Source organism: Vulpes lagopus, chromosome 10 (genome assembly GCF_018345385.1).
Source record: "Vulpes lagopus strain Blue_001 chromosome 10, ASM1834538v1, whole genome shotgun sequence".
Classification (NCBI taxonomy): domain Eukaryota; kingdom Metazoa; phylum Chordata; class Mammalia; order Carnivora; family Canidae; genus Vulpes; species Vulpes lagopus.
This window is the reverse complement of record NC_054833.1, coordinates 10588986-10613179: the sequence shown is the minus strand read 5'-3', so window position 1 is coordinate 10613179 and position 24194 is coordinate 10588986. Positions and strand designations below refer to the sequence as shown.

General features: G+C 42.4%; 1 protein-coding gene across 5 annotated transcripts in view; it reads right to left on the bottom strand.

The window, feature by feature from the left end:
- ATXN1 (ataxin 1) overlaps positions 1-24194 on the bottom strand; it is a 406270-nt gene that overhangs the window by 103019 nt on the left and 279057 nt on the right. Inside the window, exon 7 of one of the 5 annotated variants that reach the window (XR_005990381.1) lies at positions 1856-7752. The exons of the other annotated variants lie outside the window; for them this stretch is intronic. The gene's annotated coding sequence lies outside the window, so the exon portion shown is untranslated. Of the gene's footprint in view, positions 1-1855; positions 7753-24194 lie in introns of those variants that run through there. 5 annotated transcript variants of the gene reach the window in all.

The following is a 24194-nucleotide window of genomic DNA, read 5'->3' as shown; positions in this document are numbered from 1 at the left end:
ATCCACATATCAATCAGTGGTGTCGTTTTAGCAGCAGCAAGGGCATAGTAGAAAACAAGATGCAAAATCACTTACTGCACTAACAGTGACATTTGCCTGCCCCACCTGGGGTAAACAAGGACTCCAATATGTAAATTTTAAATACTAGATTAATACGACTCTGAGATTAGGAGACGGAAAGCAAGGCAAAAAAATGCTCAGACTTCTTGGGCTTGAGTTTTTCCTTCTTCTCTGAATGGGCATTTTTCAGAAAGTATTTTGAATGGAAAAAAACTGAAATGCTAAAATGCTGGGCTGCCTCCTATATATACAGGTTACTGTATCATATTATAATGTTATATACAGTCCCAAGGGCGAAGGTGAGCAAACACTCACCCATGGAGGGAGGGGGCGAGTGTGCACGGGTATACACACACGTGCCTGCAGACCAAGCGGGCAGTAATCAGGACAAGCACAACTATGACAAATTAAAATCAGCCACAGTTAAGTCCCAAACTGGTGATTTTCTATGGAGATAAATAGGGTAAACAATGCAGTTCAGCCAACATTGACCTTTAAGCCCATTTCATGGCCACTGCGCGTGCATTTCTTCTAGTATTCTAATCTCAGCACCTGTTGCAAAGACGTGCTTAAATAGGATATTCATCCTCTGAAGTACATAACACTTAGGTTGTGTTTCTTTTTTTTTTTTGCTTCGGTATGCAAAAAAGAATGGCTAAATCATATTCCTATTCATTCCAAGTTGGAGCAGAACTGCCTCCGCTTGTTGCCAACCGTTATCCTTAGAGAGGGCCACACGTTTTGAGGTTTCAGAGACAGGGGGTAGACTCTGCGTCGAGAAATATCAGACACTCAAGTCCTCTGGCAACACACCAAGCGATGGTTTCTGCCAACACAGAGGCTTCAGTGGGGCTCCCGGTGGGTGAATGAGAGGGAGCCGAATGTAGTTAAGTGTGGCCATGTGATGTATGTGATGCTGCTTACACCAAAGCACAGCTTGCACTTTGTCTTCTCCACCCATCTGGTGTCATAGCTGGTGTCACTACTTGGTAGCTCCTCTGCCCCCCTTCCTCTCCTGGTATCTTTGAAATCTTTGCCTGAAACGACTGGAAGTCCAAGCCAGGTACAGCTGCATTTAGTGATATTCTTACTCTTTGACTTGCAAAGGTCTCTCTTGGAGAGACATTTGACAAAGAAGGTTTCTGAGTCTCTGTAACCCTGACAAGACAGCACCCATAAATCCTCTTCCTACCTCTAGAGTGAACTCTAGAGGAGGAAGGTGGGTGGGTGGTGACAAATGGAGAGTGAAGCAATAGTAAGAGGTCCAGCCAGCCACCAAGCCAATCAGAACTGGAATCTACCCAACTGGGTGCACTTTCATCCTTCCTTATAAAGACCCAGTTGTGAATCCTTTCCCTCCAGGAGAGCCTCCTCAGGTGGGAAAACGCTACCCCAAATGAACACATGGCATGGATGGTTGTGTGTGTGTGTGAGGGAATCGGGGGTGGGGGTAGAGATGTTTCTTTGATCTATATTGCCTCTGTCCCCCTCCATTTTCCCAACTGGGACCAATGAGGTCTAATTTTATTTTAGTTCTTTCAAATTTTTGCAAGCAGAGGGAAGCCAGGGATATTAGAGGCTCACTATTGGAAAAAAAAATTATTTCCAGTAAGGTGCTTTAATTTCATTTAATTTAAATTGTCTTAGCAATTTTGAAGTTCATAATACAGTCTTGTTGACTGTAATCACTCTGCTGTGCTTTAGGTCTCTAGAACTTCTTTATCTACCCGTAGCTGCAAGTTTGTAGCCTTAAATAAACATTTCCCCCAACATTCGCCCCCTCCAGCCCCTGGTAACCACAATTCTACTCTCCATAGATCCTAACTGTTCTCACCACAGAGAAGGTATGATAATTACGTGAGGTGAAAGAAGTGTTAGCTAATTATAGTGGTAATCATACTGTGAAACATAAATGGATCAAATCAACAGGTTGCTTGCCTTAAATTGAAACAATCCGGGAATCCCTGGGTGGCTCAGCGGTTAGGCGCCTGCCTTCGGCCCAGGGTGTGATCCTGGGGTCCCGGGATCGAGTCCCGCACCGGGCTCCCTGCATGGAGCCTGCTTCTCTCTCTGCCTCTCTCTGTCATGAATAAATAAAATCTTAAAAAATAATATTAAGTAAAAAAAAGAAACAATCCTATGTGTCAATTATGTCTCAATAGAAACTTCATATGACATTTGATCTGATTCAGGTTATGAATTTTGGAGATAGAACTCTAAAATTCTTTTTTAATGAAGGGACAATTAGGGATAGGGCTGGGGGCAGGGGAGAATGCTTACAATCACACACCAATCTCTGACTGGTATTTCATTTAATTGACAAGTCTGGAAACTGAAATGGCACCTCTGATCTGAGGCTGATGGGAATATGGGTGCTCCACAACTTTTTTTTTTAAAGATTTTATTTATTCTGAGAGACAGAGAGAGGCAGAGACATAGGCAGAGGGAGAAGCAGGCTCCCTCTGGGGAGTCCAATGCAGGACTTGATCCCAGGACCCCAGGACCATGACCTGGAAAGGCAGACACACTCAACCACTGAGTCACCCAGAAGCCCCTCTTAAGGAGCCATCCGGAACTTTCAAGAGATTCAGAGCAGCTCCAGCCTCGCTGGAAGGAACCCCACCACTGCTGCTGCATTTCCTCTGAGGACTCTCCAGGACCATGGGATGGTGCCAGGTGTAGGTTGGTGGCTCTCCGCTTAACTGTACACCCAGGGCCTTCTACGAACATGGATTTCTAAACGCCTTTGCAGACTCTCATAAGGTGCCCATTACATATAAAAGCAATCAACCCAGAGCAAACCAATTATCCTCACTATTGCTTTTCTTCTGTCTAAAATGCTACAGGGGGGTCTGGGTGGCTCAGTCAGTTATGTGTCCAACTCCTGATCTCAGCTCAGGTCTTGATCTCAGGGTTGTGAGCCCAAGCCCCATGGTTGGCATGGAGACTACTTAAAAGAGTAAAAATAAAAAATTTTTAAAGCACTAGATCTCCTAATTTGTTCATATTTTAAAGTGTACAGATGCTTGATTTTGGGGTTCCATGGACTAGAGCAAAAACAAATATCCTCAAGTACTTTCTGCCTTGAGATCCCTCCGTACCCACAAACTTCACATTCTGGGAAGAGGAGAACCCACCTCACCTCACCTCACTGTGCCAAACTGTTTACCAAAAGTGACACACCAAGCACTTGCATTCCTCACTCAAGTCTATTTGTTTAAAATGCCTTTTTTTGCACAGCAGCATTTTAACAGGGTTTACCCCCTTCACTTACTATCTAGAAATGCTCCAAATATATTACATTGGAACACGAAGTCTAGTTATCGGTCCAGCTTACCCAGTAGTAAACCATAGAAAAGCCTAATTCATACCCCTTAGACGCGCCAGATTCACCATACCTCCTTCATCATCCTTCAGATTTTTCTTTTTCCTCCCCAACAGCAAATTTCAGATGTTCTTATAAAGCCTTTCTGTTATAAAATGGGTCCCCCACGCTTGAGCATGGACATCTCTCTTGTAAATACCAAGAATTTATTACTAGATTTACATTTTGGTTCTCATGATCTCCATCCTCCTTGTGTCACTCACTTTTTTTGAAGTTTAGGAATGAGAAGTCATGTGGGAGCAGGTCGCAGGACTCGGACCCCTGCCACCCGGCCCGGTCACAGGTCCCTCCCGTACCCATCACACGCTCCCTGGCTCAACCACAAACATGGTGGCAATGTTGGGGGGGGGCAGGCTGTGTCCAGGAGTGAAGGGTGAGTGTTCCCTTGTTTCAGCACGATGACCTTACAGTTAGACTTCAAGGCTAGCCTCGGATGCAGGCGGATCGCTATTAACCACGGTCTGCCACAAGCATACGGGGACAGACAGGCCGGAGCAGATCACTAGGGAAGACTCAGTGGCATATTTGCCCACAACACTGCTACAGTGGCGTAGCTTAGAGAGGGTGAGAGGCAAGGCAGTCATCGCTATCTCACTCTGGAAAGAGGATCATTTTGGGGGAAATCTGCAAACCATGTGAGGACAGAAGGCATTACTGCTTTCAAGTTATGAGTAATGAGCCATGTTGGGTTGGGGGGGAGAAGGAAGTTGGTTCTGTCATTCATTCTGACAGGGCTTCTTAACAGAAAAGGAGGAGGAGGGTTGAGGGTGGGGGGCGGGTGGGCTGGGTGGGGAGGCGTAGAGAGAGGACAGAAGGGTAAAGCCAGCCAGGCAAAGGAGAATGAGAAATCCCAATTATGGACCTTATGGAGAAGCTGCTGGTGAGCCACCCTGGCCAAAGGAAAATGTTGATTGGACCAGTTTTCGGAGGGAAACAGACAGCCCTTCTGCAAGCAGATGGGTGACAAATCTCTGGGAGGAGGCTGTGTTGTTCATGTGTGAAATGGTCTTAGCCAAAGAGTAAAAGCGCCAAGCCATGTATGTAAGCAGGAGCCACCTGGCCTGCATGTGGTGGTGGAGTGGCGTGTGTGTGTGTGTGTGTGTGTGTGTGTGTGTGTTGGATGGCAAGACTTTGGCAACAAAATCACTAGCTGAAAACTCCAGACCATTAAACCAAATGGGTCTTCATTTGCACCCCCCTCCCCACCTCTTTCTCTTTCTTTTTCTTTCTTTCTCTCTCTCTTTCCCCTTTCTTCTTTCTGGCCTCCTTCTCCCTCTATCCACCCCCCTCCTGCTGCTTTAACCTTCCCCCCTTACTTCTAGATGTATTTCGTCTCATGAAACTATACGATTAAAAAATAAAAACCTCCCTGATAGTGAAAAACCCAATACAAGGCAGGATTCCAACTAAGTGAGCAGAAATAATCTGCCAGCAAAGGACAAAGTCGAACAAGCCCCTCCACAACTGCATCTGACGCCCTGCTCGCCCCACGGAGTCTATTCTCATGGACTGGGTTTACTGGGTGGGTGGAGGGAGGCAGGAAGAACAGGAGGGGTTTTTGTGGAAGTCTAGGTCCAGAGGTAGAGCTCCACGGCCTTTGATGGGGGCCATGCTCTTTTTGAGCAGATATGATAAATATTCCTCATCAGGGTTTCTCCACCTTGGAGTTACTGACATTTCATACTGGCTAATTCTGTTGGGGCGGGGGACTGTCCTGTGCATGACGGATGTCATGGGACGTGACATCAGAATTACTGAGATAAGCTTTATGGAGGGTTAGCTCATTCCAAATGAAAACTACTCTCTTGTTTCTTGCATGCAAGTTAAACACGCACGCATTCTCTCTCTCACACACACACCCTTGAAAAACACACTCTCACACATCTGATATTATTACAAAGACTCTAAGAAAAGTTCGTCCTCCTTCCTCATTTTTTTCCATACTTTCTCCTACCTGATCTGTTGTGAATGCATCTAAAGCTCGAGCCCAGCATCAAGGGCTCCATTTTTGAAGTGACCTTAACTGCTCTGGCATTTGGGGGCATTAAGCCCTAGAAGCCTGGATGGAAATATTCAGGCAGGATACAACTCCCATTCTTTCATTCAGCTTCTGCAAAATAATGTTGCATACATATGCATGCCTTATAATCGGGCTCTGCTAACTGTCTGCACCCAAAAGAGAAAGCAGACGCATAAAGACGATTGAAAATGTATTCCACAGGGCTCTGAGGTTGTTTTGAAAGACTCTTGATTCCTCACAGATTTTCAGTGACTAGAGGGATGGGGCTGTGGGAGGGGAGGCTTGCTGCACTCTGAATTATTTAGCTGACTCAAATGAACAGATTTCACATTGCTCAATGTACCTGATATTGACATTGCTGGGTTTTTTTTTAATTTTTTTTTTGACATTGCTGTTTATGAATTTTTTTTATGTGTAAGGTACAGTTGTGAGGGCATAAAAGCATAAACAAGTCATGGCCTGTTTTCTCTGGTGTGCTGGGACTACCAATAGCTAATATTTCTTAAGTGCGTATGCACTGTTGTAAAAGAGCTTTACGTCCATTCAACCCTCGCAAGCTTGTGAGGTAGCTCTTAAAAAAGCCAAGTTTGCAAAGGAGGAAACCAGACAGAGAGAGAGCTTAAGTACTTACCCAGAGTACAGTGCTAGCAGACGGCCGCGGGGGGCTCTGAACCCAGGCAGGCTCGCTCCAGCACATGCACATCTACCTGGCACGCTGCGGGCTGTCCTTTCCTACACAAGTAGTTACACAGCTAACTGTACTAACAGGCAGGCGGTGCTAAGTGTTCTAAATAGCAAAGAAGTACAAAAAAATACAAGGGATCTGGGAACCCAAAGGAGGCACAGGCTAGCTGGGTTTGTGGTTAGAAGGGCTTGTCGAGGCGGTGTGAGCGGGGTGCTGAAGTATGGGGAGGAGTTTGACCGGCTGGGTCAGAATAAGGGGAACATGGATGTGAATGTTTAGGGAATGTTGGAATCACGGTGGGAATCGGGCTTGACTAGAACATCATCCTTCATCCTCCGCTATGCCTATGGATTTGGGGTGGGGAGAGGGAGGAAAGGGTGAGGAGGCTGATAGAGGTCACCTTGGTGACCAGACCAGTCACTGTACCTGCTCCCTCCTCGCCTTGTGCAGACAGCTCAGGGGTTTCTGATGAGATGAGGGCACATGCTGGGTTGTGGCTAAGGCGTATCTCTCCTCCTAAGAACCCTATTTTAAACTCTGCCCTACTATTTCTTCCCCCCTAAAGAGACATCCCATCTTTTAAACTCCTTTTTCTCCACTGACTGGGGAGACCCCACGCTTCTCACTGGCACTGCCAAACATGCAAAGAAAGCTGACAGCAGGTGCTCGAGAGATGCCGAGAGCCCTTTAAGCAAGAAAAAACAACAGCACTGGAATTTCTCTTATAATAACAGGACCCGTGTTCCTACAATTTTAATCCCGCGTGATCCACATGAGAACTGCAAGCAGGTGTTAGCATCTCCCTCTTGACAAATGGAGAAACAGAGGCAGGGACAGCTAAGTGCTTCCTTCCCCAAGATTGCACATTGTGACCGTATGCCACCCGGGCCCCACATCTAGGTCTTCGATTCCCACTGGAAGCTAATTGTACAATATCACATTTTTAAGTACACGTGCCCGAGAGGCTTGCCACTCGGGCAGGATCACAGTGAGTTCCAGAAGCGAAGCAGCCAGATTCGCCTGAAATGACACTATCATTTTGGTAAGTTAAATGCTAACAGGGACAGAGTCCAACGATGGAAGGAAAAAAGCTCCTCAAGCTCACCCATGAGCTGCTTGGACCACAGTTCCCATGCTCCTCAGGCTGGTGCTGGAGGCAAGTGGTCGGATCAGGGGTGAAGAAGGACATCTGCCCATTGGTACGTTTCAAAACGTGAGTCCCCCAAGCCCCCATACTTCTGCTTTCATTTCCCAGATCACAGCAACTATCGAAGTAAAGCTATACAGTCCATTCAACAATAATCAAAAACGAGGAGGGAAGGAGGGAAGGAAGGATCGAACAAAACAGGAAAAGACCGTGCATTAGCGAGAGCCCAGCCTGTGGTCTGCAAAGCTGACAGTTATTATGCGTAATTAGCACAAAGCAAGGTTCTGTATACACACTATCTCCAGACATGTTTTTGAAACAAGGGCTTTGCCTTTTACCACCAATAATTTGTCTTGTTGTATGTTGTTACTTACACAGATGTTCCATAATTTTTTGCATATGGCTCAGCCAAAGAAAGCTTTTTCCCCTTCCATTTTTGGGAAAGATGCAATTGCCTGTGTGAGGGAGAAGAGAATGTCTAGTTTTTACATAATTTCTATGGTGATGATGGGTTGGGGGTGGCTGGGGCGCGCGTGTGCATGCCCGCGTAGTAACCAGATTCTCCACCCAACCCTGCAACTGCATTTTCCTGGACTCCCTTTACTAAGCCATTGCTATGGGATCTAGGTACGTCCAAGGTTCATGGCACTTGCTGGGATAACACATTATCAAAAGCCTCTCTAAAAAGGGCCTGAATATTTACAGAAGGAAAAAAGAGGCGGGAGAGATGTGAATACATGGGAGAATTTTTCTCTTTCTTGGCAGTCCTTACAACTGAACACAGCAGAGCCTCCCATGTCTCCGGGACGCCCTCTGCGCAGCCCAGTATGCACATATACGGTATCAGAGGAGAGCTCTGCTGGCGCTTTCTCGGGAAGGAGGATCTGCTGTGCGGATGCGGTTTATTTGCAGGGGGGTCGGGATGCAGATATCAGAGGGCGGGGTAAGATGAAAGCCAAGCATACTGGGGTTTTTACAATAGAGAAAGCCAACAGGCTGAAGGGATTGGGGGGCGAGGGCAGATTAAAAAAATATACATCTTCTCTTTTATTGCGCTACCACCAATTGAGAGAACATTCTGTTGGGGGGATGTCTGCCAACGACTTCTAATTCAGTTTGTTCCACTCGTTTTATTTTTAAACCCAAGTGCAGATTTTATTCCTGGAATGTTATAGAATTGGTGTGGGCAGAAATGGGCAAATTTACTTCAGAGGTGTTTTATAACAACTTGGAAAAGACCCTCTAAAATCCTCCAAGTACATTTCAGGGGTGAATTTCATTTCCTTTCTCTTCTTCAGAAAGCTTTGGTTTTTATTTTTTTTAATTGCCTTTTTTTTTTTACAAAGTAAAACATGATTAACCTTGGGAAAGCATTTCAAAACAACGGTACTATCTATTAGGTATTTACTATATGCTAAGAAGTCTGGTAGTTTGCATTGAATCCTCGCAACTACCTTATTATGCCCATTTATGGGTGAGAAACCAAGGTAGGGAGGGATGACAGAGAGGAGTTCCAATCCAGGTCCTGAGGATATCAAAACCCTTCCTCGCCACTAGGCAATTGTGCTTCCACGTATCGATGTCTGGCACTACATGCTACTGATCATTAGGCTACTATCCTAACAAGACGGTGGCAAAAGCAGACTCCTTAGCCTGCTTTTCTGATGAGAGCCCCTGATGCAGCCAAAGGAGGCTTAGCACAAATCTGTCCCGTCTCTGGGCAGGAGTTCTTGGGGAGGGGTGGGGAAGTGCGTGGTGGTATCAAGACAGTGGCAAAATCAGTGAGCATATATATTTATATTGGTGAGCATATATATTTATTTTGAAACACCACGGCACCGGCACCAAAAATTGCTCGTCCTACCTTGGCAACATTAAAGACTGATATAATGTCCCTCCCAATACTCCAAAAGTATTTACTTCAAAAATCGATTTCCCCTGTCACTATTTATCGCCCCGCATTTTGCTCAGTGGTTCTGAGAAACCGCATGGAAAATCACAATGTTACACTTGTTAAATTGACCCTGCAGGGCTCTAGCACTAGTACATGCATCATCCCAAGAGGTAAAAAGGCAAGTCTGCCAGGCTCACGCTGAGAATATCATCATGAAACCAACAAGGATATGCAAATCTGTCTGTTCTATAGCTCATTTGCATAGTTTTTCATTGGTTTTGCAGAACCTCTATAGTAAATGTCAATTTCCTTTTCTTTCCTAAAGCTTATTAGCTGTGTGTGATGTTTACAGCTTGAAGACCAAACAGATTTAATAGGTAAAACATTTAAACGATATAATTAAAAAGCATGTGAGGAAGGGGGGAGGAAAAAAGAGGCTCTGATGTAGATCAAACGCACAGATATACTTGTGCTGTTAAAATATGCTTTCCAAGTTTGGAAGATGCAGAGGCTTCATGCATGTCTGTGCACGCAGAAGCACCGCCACAAAATTTGCTTAACCTATTTTTTTTTTTTTCTGCAACGATCTAGAAAAAGCAGAGAGATGTGCTTACAAACTACCAAGGGCTTGAACCTAGTTGCTGAGTACACATTTTACTCACAACGAAATCTGAATGGAAGTCTGCCAACGTCTGGGCCGACGTTCAAACATTCTGAGTTTCTATGTATTCCAATCTCTCAAAACTAATGTTTTAAAACTCTTTTGATATTTTCTGAAGCACTACAGAGCTAAATCCTCACCTCTCAGTTCAGAGTCACATACAACCATCGTATGCTGCTCTGAAGATGCGCAAAGGCCTTCCATTGTGCAGCGTTTAAACTTCACCTATGGCATCAATACGACAAACACGTGATGGCTTCTGAGCCAGATTATTTTCCTTTTATGCATCAGATTTAGGGACTGGGTGGAAAGGCAGGTCTGGAGAAATCTTGGAAGCTTCTATAAATATTGAAAAGATACCTAAATTGGAGGCAGTATATCTTATTTTTTGCATTTCCTGTGGCAGCTGAGTACAGTACCTACTGCTATTAGTCATTAGATCAAAAGTTCTGCCAAAAGGTAGTAGTTGGTGATCTGCACCTTTGGAATACATCTTTACTGGCACTCTACTACAATTAGCTGATAACCCAAATTTCACGGGGACTGCAGGAAAAACAGCTACTCAGTATCCAATTAAATTTTACAGTTGGCTTTACGGAAGAAAAGGAAAACCAAATGCTCTTAGGAGATTTTAGAGGTGGGTAAATAACAGCAACCTGACACTACAAAGAGAGATGTCTTTGCAGGGTAAGCGTCTTCTTGCCACGTGGAGTTCAGGTAAGGCTGCCATAAAACATTACTGGCAAGTTTTAATACCTTTGGGGTTACAGGCACATTTATGTCTTGATGGAATTCAGCTGTACAGCCCCTTCCTGTCAAACACAATCCATCCTGTTTTAAGTTCTTTCTTCTGCCTAACGTGATGGGCAGCAGGATGAAACAGGTTGTATAAAATAGCACGGAAGAGAATGAAAATAAGAAAAGTTCTCAAAGTCAAGGCAGAAATGGTGATGCTCCAGCCACAGTCTTCAGACCGAGGTCTTGACAGCTCTCTGATGAATTATTTCCAAAGCTCAGGCAGGCCACAGATCAGCTCTATGCCTCTGTTTCCTCATCTGCTAAGCAGGAGTCACCACACATCCTCTAACCTCAGAGAGTTTTTGTGAAATGGAGAGGCTTATGAAAAGTGCTGTGAACATGGATGCCAAACTATTATCTCATAATTCAATGTGCCCAAATCAGATGGAAACAAGTGAAACCCCAAATTAATTTGATACCATATGCTACGGGTTGCATTTTCCAAAAGCCTTTGGAAATTGGCATTTATAATATTTGTGGGTTCATCCCTTTCCGTGTACAGAAACATGTGCACACATCAAAACAGACCCAGTTAAATCTTAATTATCTAGCGAAGGATTATCCAAGATTCTTACTGTTTCTCCTTTTTCCTGTTGCCCATTTCTTAAATCCTCTGGCAATTCTTCCATGATTAAGGAAAAGCACGCAAATCAATCAATCCCATTCTGTATTCATTGTAATTTCAACTATCGGTGTTGCCTTAGCCTCCACTGGCACGGATAAGTGAGGACATGCTATTTGTACTCACAGCTAGATGTAAACATTTATCTGTATTACCAGGAAATGAAGCAGGGACTTAAATTATCTTAATCTCTCTTCACCTTCCAAAACTTTGCTTACTGAACGGGTACTTTGCTAAGACTTATTCCTTTCATAGTTTTACATCTATGTAGCGGCCTTTGAAAACTGAGAATAAAAAACACGTTTTAACCTTTCTTTGATGACTCAGTGTCACCAATAGCCATCTACTCATTATGGCACTATACTACACAGCACAGCCTTCATCTCAGCCTTATTTTTTCATCTAACAAATAAAATATTTGTGGATCATCTCCTATATGTCAGGCACCACGCTGCTAAAAGGTACAGATTGAGACAGGCATGGTCTCTACCCTCCTAGAACTTACATTCTAATTGGGGAGAAAAGATATATATGACATAATCACACAAATAAATAAGCTTATATGTGAAAATAGCTCTCAATGAAAAGCATAGGGTGATGGGGAACATTTGAAAGTGGTGTAAGAAGGTCAGGAAAATGGGGGATCCTAGAGAGAGGTGGTAGGACTAGAAGTGTGGCAGCAGAGATGGGGAGAAATAGGTAGATTCAAAAGATATTTAAGATGTGGGATCAGTAGGACTTGGTGACAGAGGTAGAGGAAGAGAGGAACGCTTCATGGGTGACTTTTAGGCATCTGTCCTGGGAAAGTAGATGATGACGCCAGTGGATGAGATGGAGAAGAGGAGCAAGAAGAGGTTTGGTGGGATGGACAGGATTGTAACTTTGGCCTTGAACACATAAGGTTCAAGGTTTATTCAATAAATATACATTAATATAATATAAATTAAATATAAAATAAATTATTCAATAAACACATAATGTTTATTGAACAATTTGTTCAATAACCTTTATGATATATCTAAAGGGAGAAGACAGTTGGATATAAAGGTTCAAGTTGGTGGAGAAATTTGGCCTGAAGTTATAGATAGATGCAGGAGTCTGTGCCCCATCAAGAAGCTGGGACTTGGGATGAGATAATTTGGGGTAAAAACATAACGGGAGGAGAGAAGTGGACCAAAGACTAAGCCATGAGGAACCCCAACATGTAGGTGTGGAGAGCATACAGAGGAAGACCAGGAAAAACTGTATTAGGAAGAACAGACCAGAAAGGTAGGATGGAAATCAGAAGAGGGGTGTCTGTGGACTGTCTTCTAACGGGAGCAGTAGAGTGTAGTAGCTAAGGGTGTAGGCTCTGGATTCAGGCTATAAGGCTCATGTTCTGGCTCCCCCTTTAGCTATGAGGTTGAAAGCAAATATTGAATTTCTCTAGAGCTCAGCTTTCTCATTTGTACAATGAGGGAAATGGCACCTACCTATTTAGTTGTTGAGAGACATAATAAAGACAAGTCACTTAGCACAGTGCCGGACACATAGTAGCTGCCCAGTACATGCTAGTCTTTTATTCTTGTCGACACTTTCTTAACCAACTAAATTTAGGTATTGAGGACCTACCTATCAGGCATTGTATTAGACTCTGCAACAGAATGGCCGACAACAACGACAACAACAGCAACAAAACAATTATCTCTCCTCATGGAAATAAGGATACAAAAAGTTTCACAATGAAATATTTTCCATTAAGTGCTGATACGTGCTAAAGAAAAAGATAAACAGAAAAGGGAGCTAGAGCAGCAGTCTAGACTACAATTTTTCAAAGTCTGTCAAGAGAGGCTTCATAGTGAGTGACATTTGAGCAAAAGCCTTGATGCAATGAAGAAAGCAACGTGGTGACTTAAGGAAGGAGTATTTCAGGTTGAAGGAACTGAAGGCACAAAGGTCCTGGGGCAGGACCCCGCCTATCATGGTGGAGAAAGAGCACGGAGGTGGAGGCTGGTGTGGCTGGGGCCCAGGCTGGCTAAGTGGGGGAAGAGGCAGGAAATGAAGGTATCCTGGGAGTGATTATAATACACACTGTAGGTCATGATAAGGTCTGTGGTTCTTACTCCGAATGAACTGTGAGGCCAATGGCAGGTTTCGATCAGAGGAATGACCAGACCTGAAATGTGTTTTACTATGTACATTCTGCAAGCTGTGTTGAGGAGATATTTTATGGCAGCAAAGGTGGAAGCAGAGAGACCAGTTAGGAGGCTGTTGGAATGCTCCGGGCAACAGGTGATTGATGGTGTTTTAGACCAGGGGAGTTGTGTAGGAGAGAAAGAGAGGAGTTGAGGTCAGCCTCAAAGCTTTGCTGGGAGCAAGTGGAGGGAGGAGCTGCCATTTCCTGATGTGGGAGGAGCAGATGGGGGGAGAGGTCAAAAGCTCATCCAAATTGGGGATGTTTATGAGGCAGTTGGGGTATCCGAGCCTGACACTGAGAGAAGAGAGGCCAGGCTGGAGAAACTCCACTTTGAGACGGTTTTAAGAGATCAACAAGAAAGCAAAAGAGGTCTGAGGACTGAGCTCTGGGGCTGTCGAATGTTCAGAATCCATATGCTACTCTCACTGTTGTGCTTGTTAACAGGTGTACTGGTTACTGGTGGGAGCGTGAGCAGTACTGCCCCCGCAGAGGGCTGTGGCCGTGGCCAAGGTACATCAAATAGCACCTCCCAATATGACAGTGGCATACACATGAGAGCTGCGTGGCACAGGTGCGTGGCAGATTTCAGATGTTCAGGCTCCTCGCATGCATCGTGCACTAAGCTGCCAAGCAGACAGCTGAGCCACAGGAAGTAGAGGCCAGAGATGGCTGGGAATCAAAGGGACAATTCAGAACCTCATTCACTACTCTCTGCCAAACCCCTACAGAACCAACGAGTCTCTGGGATAATTTTGTTGTACTACTTTCTAACAAGAAACACAAATAATCAAAACTACTTGTGTTTCTTCCTGTTCTTACTATAACTTAATTAACTTATGAAGTATTGGTATTTCTTTTTGCTCCAGCCCATATGCGGACATATTTCCTGTGCATTTCTTCTTAAATGGGGGAGTTGGCTTGGCTCAGAGTGGAGTAGAAGCTGGCCATCACCAAGGAAGCTAGATGGCTGATAGTGCAAGAGGAGCTTCCTGCACTGGGAAATGCATTCCCCACAGAGCCATGTCCCAGATGGGGTGTCACATGAACTCTGGCCCTGCTGCTAAATGAGCTCAAGGAGCAGCAGCAAGCTAGCGAGAAAGGTGGCGACTGCAGTCAAGGCCTCCTCAGAGGTCATACTTAGGAGGGTCTGAAATGCCTGCCAGCTGCAGAGCAAAGAAAGAAAACCATGGATGATGCTAAAAGGCCTTTAGCTGAATTAAAAAGTTCTTCTTGGGGCACATGGTGGCTCAGTCAGTTAAGGGTCTGACTGTTGATCTCAGCTCAGTTCTTGATCTCAGGGTTGTGAGTTCAAGCCCTGTGTTGGGCTCCACACTGGGTGTGGAGCCTACTTAAAAAAACAAAAAAAGTTCTTTATTTTGTTCTCCCTTTTATCAGATACTCGATACTCAACATAACACAGAAAGTGCTCTTCTGTCACGTTTCAAAGTTGTAAAGAGAAAGGTAAAGGGGATGTTTGATCTCTCTCCCTTGCAGATAGTTGGAATGAGTTAGTCATCTTTACAAGTTCACTGAAGAAGGCCAAGATATTTTCCCTCTGTAGACTCCCATACTTGGAGCATATATAATTATAGGACTAGTCCACTTATTGGTTATATTGTCTGTTTTATCTGAGAGTGATTTACACTTAAAAACACAGCAAGAGGGATGCCTGGGTGGCTCAGAGGTTGAGCGTCTGCCTTTGGCTCAGGGCGTGATCCTGGAGTCCTGGGGTCAAGTCCCACATCAGGCTTACTTCTCCCTCTGCCTATGTCTCTACCTCTTTCTCTCTCTCTCATGAATAAAAAAATAAATAAATCTTAAAAAACAAACCAGCAAGGAGGATGCCAGAAAAATATTTATGAATAGACAAATTTATTAGCAGCCTTTCTCAGAAAGTAGGGTACCGAGCAACTCTTAAAATAATAGAATGGAGAAAAGAGGTTGGCAGTTATGTGTCTAAACCCCTTTAGCCCGGTACCTGGGAGGCACTCCATCAACCATGAATGAAGGAATGACTCGTGGAGAGGAAGAAGCAATTCAAGTTGCTATTATAGTCTCTTATGTATGATGGGAATAAAGTTGAATAGAACCATTAATGGGATTTAATAAAGAAAGCTTCCAAAAGAGGAAAATCCAAAGTTCTCCTTTCATTACTGAATTTCTCAGATTCTCAGCGGATCTAAATTTAAACTCCACGGGAAGCAGACCCTTTGCCAAAAGGTGCCAAATGTAACATACGCTGTGAGCATGTTTGCTGATCCTGTCTTCCACGCCATGAAGGGCCTCAAAGAGTTTGAAAAAGACAAAATAGAAAAAAGCATATCATTCTTTTTGTGTATTAATATCTAGCTATTAAAAGCCAAGAAGAAAAATGTGATCATTGATGTGACTCTGGCAACTATATTTTCAAAGTTATAATAAGTCACTTTTCAGAGGTAGGAACTTCCTGAGTTGTCAGAGAGAGAAAAGTGGGGGAGGCTGACTTATTTGCCCAGGTCATTAGAATGTGTATCAGACAGGCCCATGGGGCTTTTTCAACCACAGAACCACCATTTATTGAGAGCCCACAGTCCCAGCCCATCCTAACCTTGACATACATTGTATCTTTTGATGGATCATGAGTTGTTGACTTCATTAATTTGGAAAGGACACATGTAACAATTTCATTTCCTATACACTCACTTCAAAAACTACCAAGTTTTTGGCTAGTTTTCTCTTTAAGAGGTAATAATAGTGGTAGTTAGTGTTTTGTTTTTCAAGACACTTTACAGTTTTCCTTAATAAACAATTTACTAAAAATAAAATCGAAACCAGTTTGGAAGTGCTTTAGCTTGAATCCACAAGGATGGCATTTAGAAAACCATCTTCTCGAGCCTGATAACACTATGAAAAGACCAAAGTGGGGATTCAGGGACATCCATGGTGTTAGAGTCCAGGTGGCAGAGTTTGTGAATCTCCCAGAATCCCTGCCCAACCTCCAACAACAACAATGCTAACAACGAAACAGAAATTAGGATTGTGAACCAAAAACCCAAGACAAAATCAGGGGACCTAGTAGCCCATAAACCTAAAAATATTAACGGGTGTGGCCAAACCATCTATAGCTATAGATAGAGCTGTAGATAGCAGTGGGCATCTGCAGGCTTTACAACAAGAAGCCTCAAACCTCCAAAGGTCCTCACTGGAAGGTAAGCAGATTGCTGAGCGATTTTGTGCCTAGCAGCATAACTGGCAAGGAGTCCTGCAGAATCTAGTTCATGGGGTGAGTGCAAGATACTTGGGAGGATCTAAAAAGTGCCAGAGTGGTATGGAACTGATAACTCTTGAGAACAGTAAAACTAAGCTTCCTTCCACGACTCAACTACCCTGAAGAGAAACTTTTGAGAGTAGAATCCACCTTGAGCAAGAAAGTCATAATGAGGTCCAAGAAAAGGGAGGAGGGCAGATAAAAGGTGAGGGAAGCAGAGACAGAGCAAAGACTGTGTGGACCTTGTTTTATCATTTCATAGGAACAACAGAAGAGGAAACTCTAGAGCTTAGAAGCTAGGAAAGCTTATCTGGCCCACCCCTTGCCCCTAAATTCAGGAAAATTCATTTCACTTAAGAACGAGTACCAAACAAGATTGTGGTCAAACCCAATGCACAGTTATTATGAGAAAAAACATAGAATGAAGATCAGAATAACATTCTTACCACAGAGACATGCCCCCAAACAGATGAAAACTTCATATTAATACTTTGAAAGAACTAAAATTTGAGGAAACAAAAGAGGATATAAAGGGAACACAAATCTAATCAAAAACTTCAGAAATGAAGTGACTGGAGAAAAAGAAGTCTTTGGACAGGAAGGCAACAGAAAAGTAGCTGAAGGAAAAGAAAAAAAAATTAGAAATACAGACTAAACAAGAAGAAACACAAGAGGGAATACATGTAACAGACAAAGCCTACGAGTATTAGAACATAGAAAGAAAAAGAGTTTGGAACATCCAAAAGAAATGAAGATAGAGATAGGAAGGATTCAAAAGAAAGCCTCTGAGAGAGAAGACAGGCAAAGAAAATCAAACCTAACATTCCAATAAGAGTCTTCAAAAAGCAAAGCAAAGCAACGAAACAGAATACCTAACACTGTTAACTCAACAGCACTTTCCAGAAGTAGAAAAAGATTTGAAACTATATATTTAAAGGACACACCATGTACCTGGAAAAAGTGACCTAGAAAGAAAAGACCAAAAAACCCCCCAAAATCCTTTGCATAATCCAGGCAAAAACCAAGTCACTCGCCTATAGGGGACAGAAAGTCAGAGAGTCAACAGACTTTTCAAAAGCCAGGCTTTATGGTAGAAGTCAAAAGCATGACACTCGGGAAAGGCAGTGGAGCCAAGGATTTTATATCCAGCCCAAATGACCTTCGAGTCAACAATAATCTGTTACACAAATATGTACAGACCCAGGGAGGGAATATGATTCTGAAAGCCCCGCTGTAATAATCCACGAGGGAGAAGGTGCAGGCAATGAGTGGTTGGCAAGCCACGGATGTAAGGATGTGGTGAGCATTAAACACATGATCAGCTGTGGGTCTAGTTCTAAAAGACAACCGAGGGGGGCAGTACTGAGATAGATAGATAGATAGATAGATAGATATGTCTATATCTATATATGTCTATGACAAAATGAATTATAGAGTATGGTTACCTAGTCTGACAATGTAGGCAGTATAATGATGAAAAACAAAAGCAAAAACAAAAAACATGGCAGAGCATGCAGAAGAGGGGACTAAGCTCATTGATACAGGTCTAAGTAAGAGTAAATAGCATGACTTCAAAACGGACCACAGTGAGAGGAGGGAAGAAAGGGTTAGTAGAAATTTCAATATCACTCATAGTAGAGAACCAAAAGATGAGAACTAAAAAAAAAAAAAAAAAAAAAAAAAAAAAAAAAAAAAAAAAGGAGTGGGCGTCATTAAAGGTATTATGTTGAGGAGTTGATAAAATAATCATTGCAACATAAAATATAAAAACTTACCTTAATAATATCATTGCTTATATTGAAAAATGAAGGCTATATCAAAGAAATGATGATGTGTAGAGAAAGGTGAAAATGAAGTGAAGGGGCAGGAATGCAAGCCAGACTCCTGTGACTTTACCTAGTTTCGTAGGTTTGATTTTCAGGAAAATGTAAGCACTTTCTCACACTTATTGAACAAAAGTAATTTTCTCAACACCTCCTTTAAAAAAGTCTCAATATAAAATCAGTGGATATCAGTGTACATCCAGCTATAAACACACACAGAGGAACTACTCCAAGTGGCCCTAATGTGTTATAATGGAAGTGCACATGGAATGAAAAGCTAAAAGAAAACTAAACAAAGAAAAATTGAAAGTTTTCAGTGAGCATATTGTTGGGGGTGTCACCGGCATTTTCATTTGGAAATTGTGCTGAGCGCAGTGGGAGATAAAGTAAGTGAGTAGACTGTGTCTGTGTGATTAAGAATTGCTATTTGTAGCTTGAGACAAAGAAAATGCTAATGTAAGATCAATGACGTGAAGAAGAGCCTTGTGGGCACATCAGTAGAAACTCGTGATGCATTTTATTTTAAAAAACACACACAGGGGGTGCCTGGGTGGCTCAGTCAGTTAAGCATCTGCCTTTGGGTCAGGTCACGATCCCAGGGTCCTGGAATCAAGCCCTGCATGGGGCTCCTTGCTCAGCAGGGAGTCTGTTTCTCCCTCTGACCCTCCTCCCTCTCGTGCTGTTGCTCTCTCACTCTCTTTCTTAAATAAGGAAATAAATAAATAGTCTTTAAACACACACACACATACACACACAGATCACACAATACATATACACACATACATACAAAAGAAGTTTCCTACCTCTCGCCATGCCCACTGAAAAAACTAAGAAGCAAGGACAAATCCAGCTGTAATATTCAGCCCTGGAGCCCAGACCATAGTCTCCAATGCCATCTCTCACTAAAAGGAACCAGGTTTTCCTTGGAAGAAAGCTGATCCCAGGCCTGCGGCAGGAAATGTACAAGATGAGCCTGGAACATACCGTCATCTCCGAAAAGCAAGGAAACTCTCAAACACAGCTGGTATTGTATTATAAGGACTCAGCAGCTAAGCTGAGTAGGTTTTCAATCAATGATCAAAGATTAGGCTATTCGGACATCAATAAGGATAATAATAACTATGATGATTGAAACATAGCAAGTTTGTTTAAAGCCCTAGGTTCATGGTAGTACCTTGAAGGAATAGTGACTTGGGGGGACATTAGGGAGGAACTTTATTTTGAAAACTGGTAAAGAAAGGGAAAGAATCAAGTATTAATCCTGCCTTTTATCTAAAACCTCAAACACTGAGTAAACACATAGTCGATAAGGGCAAATTTTTCTTCAAGAACAATGATTCCTTCTAATAAGTGAACAAAGAAAAACAGGAGACTATCACCATTTGCAATCTCTAATAAACTTATCAGTTTGGACAAAGATCTCATTGCAAAAAGAGATACTACCTATTACCTCCTAGTGGAAACCCAATGCCAACTATGAAGTTGTCAGGCAAAGCAAAGCAGAGCAAACAATACCTCTAGAACGTCCTAGCAATTCCTAAGAAATGCAGGAGACAGAGGAACATGTTTAATAACACCATAGGGATGCAGTGATCAAAGTCCAGATGGTGGGAAACTCTACTGAACAAAAAGTCTGCTTTCCTCAACAGAAAATATGACAACATAAAAGATGGAGATGAAACCAATAGTTTAAAAGAGCCTTAAGAGACATAAATAGACTTTATTTATATCCTGATTCAAGTAAACTGTAAAAAACAAAACCAAAACCAAAAAACAATCCAAAACACAAAACCTACAGCATAACAGAAAGTTATTTATAAGATAATTAGGGAAATATAAACACTGACTGGATACTTGATGATGTTAAGGAATTGCTATTAACTATATTTTAGGTGTGATGATGCTATCATGGTTTTGTGTACAGAATGAATCCCAATTGTTTATATAAATACTAAAATATTTATGATGTTTAGAATTTGCCTCAGAATAATCTGGGTGCAGGGATGGGGTAGATTTGTGGCTGCTGAAGTGGGGTGATGAGGGCATGAGAATTCATTTTACCATCTCTCTACTTTTGGACGTGTTTGAGATCTTCTAGAACACAGAGTTAACATGCCTTTGGGAAGTAAGCAGTGTTTGTCAAATGTGGTTTTCCACAGCTGTCCCTAAGAGTACTCATTAAAAGCCACATTTCCTATGTCCATCTACTTGGCGTACTTAATAAAACTAAAAGTATGCCCAATCCTAGATGTCTGAATCTGAACACCTGAAGTAAAGCCCAGAAAACTGCCTTTTAAATACACTACGTATGTGGGTTGTCCACACACCCCATTTTGCCTTTAATTATTTGCATAAAATAATTTCAGTTTTCAAAGGGTGTTAAATAGCCTAATCTATAAATTATTTTTTCCTACTAAAAGAACCTTACTGGGACCCAAAATATCCTTCATGCTCTATTGCTTAATTTCAACAAAATGTTTCCTCTCTCCATGTCATCTATCAATAGACAAGTGACTTTAAAAACATATTATGAGAGTAGAGCAACAAATCATACTTTCTAACGTTTGCCCAGCACTTGGGGTTAATAAACTAGAGGAAAGGACTCCATGTAAATTTGATGAAGTCACCAAAATGTACCTCTTTTATGGAAGCCAAGCAAGTGACAAAAGATAAGCAAAATGTTTATTAAGAAAAAATAAGTTATCCCGAACCTAGTTACAACATCACTCAAGAATTATCCCTAGAATCACAAGAGCTATTTTCCAAAAAGAGGGTTCACTATCCTTGACACAAAGAAAACACTTCTTTCTGATAATGGTACTTATCACTAGAAGCTGGCGGTTTGTTGAATGACTCTGTCTCTTTGGTAAGCAAATAGTCTGCCAGGATAATGAACAATGGAAAGCAGACCTTGACAGCGAAGGTAATGATAAAGCAAGGGGCACCCTAAAGGGACAGAGTCATCACTCAGTAAGCATTACTAAGGTGCTGGTTACAGTCTTAGAAGCTCAGGATAGAAGCATAGGATTTCTAGTTTAATTTCTATTGAAGCATGGTGCTGTTATACTTGTTTCAAAACCCCATGCATTTTATCAAAGAGTTTCAGAGCATAGGCCTTTTATTTATAAGTTAAATTTCTCACTATTTAGGAAATGTGATTTAAAAAAAAAAGCACTCCACATTGCACACAGTAGGATAGCACTTCAGCAGGAGCTAATGTTACCACCCAGCACAGAGCATGTGAAGTCCCAACTTCTCCTTGAAGTTGTTTTTTTTTTTTTTAAGATTTTATTTACTTATTCATGAGAGACAGGGACATAGGCAGAAGGAGAAGCAGGCTCCCCACGGGGAGCCCGATGCAGGACTCCATCCCAGGACCCCAGGATCACGCCCTGAGCCAAAGGCAGACGCTCAACCACTGAGTCACCCAGGTGCCCCTCCTTGAGGTTTTAAGGCATAAATCAGATCCTAATGATCAACTTCCAGAAGCTTCCCACCACATTTATTGTGAATCTACAGTCCTGGTCCTTGCTAAGGCTTAGAAGGCCATAGAGGATCTGATCCCAACTGTGTGACACCTTCCACCACCACCACCTCCCTTACACACACCCTGTCTACCTCCTTCTTTTGCTCTGCTCTGGCATACCAGCTTCCCTGTTCTTTTTCATGTGTCAGATATAACCCTGTACCTCCCTAAGAATGATTCTCTTCTGGCAAATCACAAAATGTCCCCTTCATTATGGTCTCTACTCAAATGCCTCTCCCTGAACCCCCTGGCTCAGAGAGCACCCTCTCTCTGGTTCTTCTTATCTGACTGTACATTTTCTCCAGAGCCTTCATCACAGCAGACCCTATACCACATATTCCTTGTTTGCTTAATGTTTGTCTCCCACCCTAGAATGACTCTTCTAGAAGGCAAGAATTTTGCTCATTGCTCCAACCCAGCACCTATAGAGTCCTTGCACAGAGAAGGCACTCACCAGGAATTGAGTGAATAAAAGTCCCCTGTATCGCTCATCGAGAATAGTATGGAAGGTTCTTTTTTATAGTGCCCTGTGCCCTAATTATCATGAACACTCAAGTTTGAAAACCACAGAACTAGACTAAAGGCACAGAGGAAATCTACAGCAGATGTGTGTGTGGGTACCCAAACCACCGCACCCTTAATGCCCAAGTGGAGAGAAATCTAAAGTGTTCTGGCTTGGGTGCAGGAGACTGGGAGTTTCCTTAATTCCATCTTGATAGTAAGTCCATCTTTAATGTTTAATTGATTTTATTGTTGTGAGGATTAAAAGAGATGATAGCAGAAGTTCTCCAGAATGAGAACCTCAGTTACTCTGGTAGTTTAACCAAACTTCCATTATGACGTGGTGGAGACTAGTAACTGGCCAATGCATGCTGTTGGGTTTCTTCAGATCTCAAAATAAGGCTTCTCCTGTCATCTCAATGCATATCTATCTATCTATCTATCTATCTATCTATCTATCTATCTATCTCTTTTATTTATTTTTTAAAAGTTTTTATTTATTCATGAGAGAGACAGAGAGAGAGAGAGAGAGTTAGAGACACAGGCTGAGGGAGACGCAGGCTCCATGCAGGGAGCCTGATGCAGGACTCGATCCTGGAACCCTGGGATCATGACCTGAGCCAAAGGCAGACGCTCAACCACTGAGCCACCCAGGCATCCCCTATATATATCCTTTAAATAGAAACTCTGTAGCTCTACCCTCATGTTTCCTTTTTTCCCCCCACATATAAACTTAAGGTCTCCCTACTTCTACTCATCTGAAATTTTACAAGTAAGCACCTTGTGACAGCCTGGGCACGTGACAGTCGATTATTGGCTAAAGTCAGACAACACAGCCTGAGTTCTTGTTCTCAGTAATAATAAGTAAGATACTTATACTACTAATAAGTAAATCTGTTGTATAAAAGGTGTGACAAAGTGATTTATTGGCAATGAAGTGTCAAAGGTAACACGCTTGCAGTAGGCAAATTGTCAGTGATGAAATCTGAAGTCAGGAGTGGACTCACCATGAAAAACCAGGTAAATCTGTGGCTTCTGAAATTGAACAGACAGAGATGGGCCCTCGGGCTAATAAGTTTTGTTTCTCCCCCTCCTCCTCCTTCTTCAACACCAATGAGCATCTCATTAATGTTATAATTTGAAAAGTGTTCTCTGCCTCTAATAGAACATTTCCGAGTAGCCAAGGAAGCTATCATTGGTTCCCTAAATTGCAAGCTTACCAATTAAAGAATGCAAATGGTTTCATATTGTTAATGATTTCAACTTTAAAAGAAGCCATTTCTGTTCTTCCTTTTCGTTTAAGTGAATAAGTTTTAAGTGGTTAAGTTTAAGTGAAAAAATATCCTGAGACTGCCAGGTAGCTGTTTAAAAACAAAAAACAAAAAACAAAACAAAACAAAAAAACCCCTAAAATACGCTGCTCTTACTTGCAATTTCTTAGATTAGGGAACCAGGATTTTCTCAGTACCATGCAACAATATTAAAAAAAAAAACAAAACAAACAAAAAAACCCCACCACCAACAAAAGGGAATAAACTGGAAACTGAATTTACAGAAAAGCCTGCAGCTGTCATCTTTACACTGATTTCAAATTTCTGCGTTCATCACAAAGCCTCATTGTTCTTTCTTCCTGGTTTTAGAAATCAGCA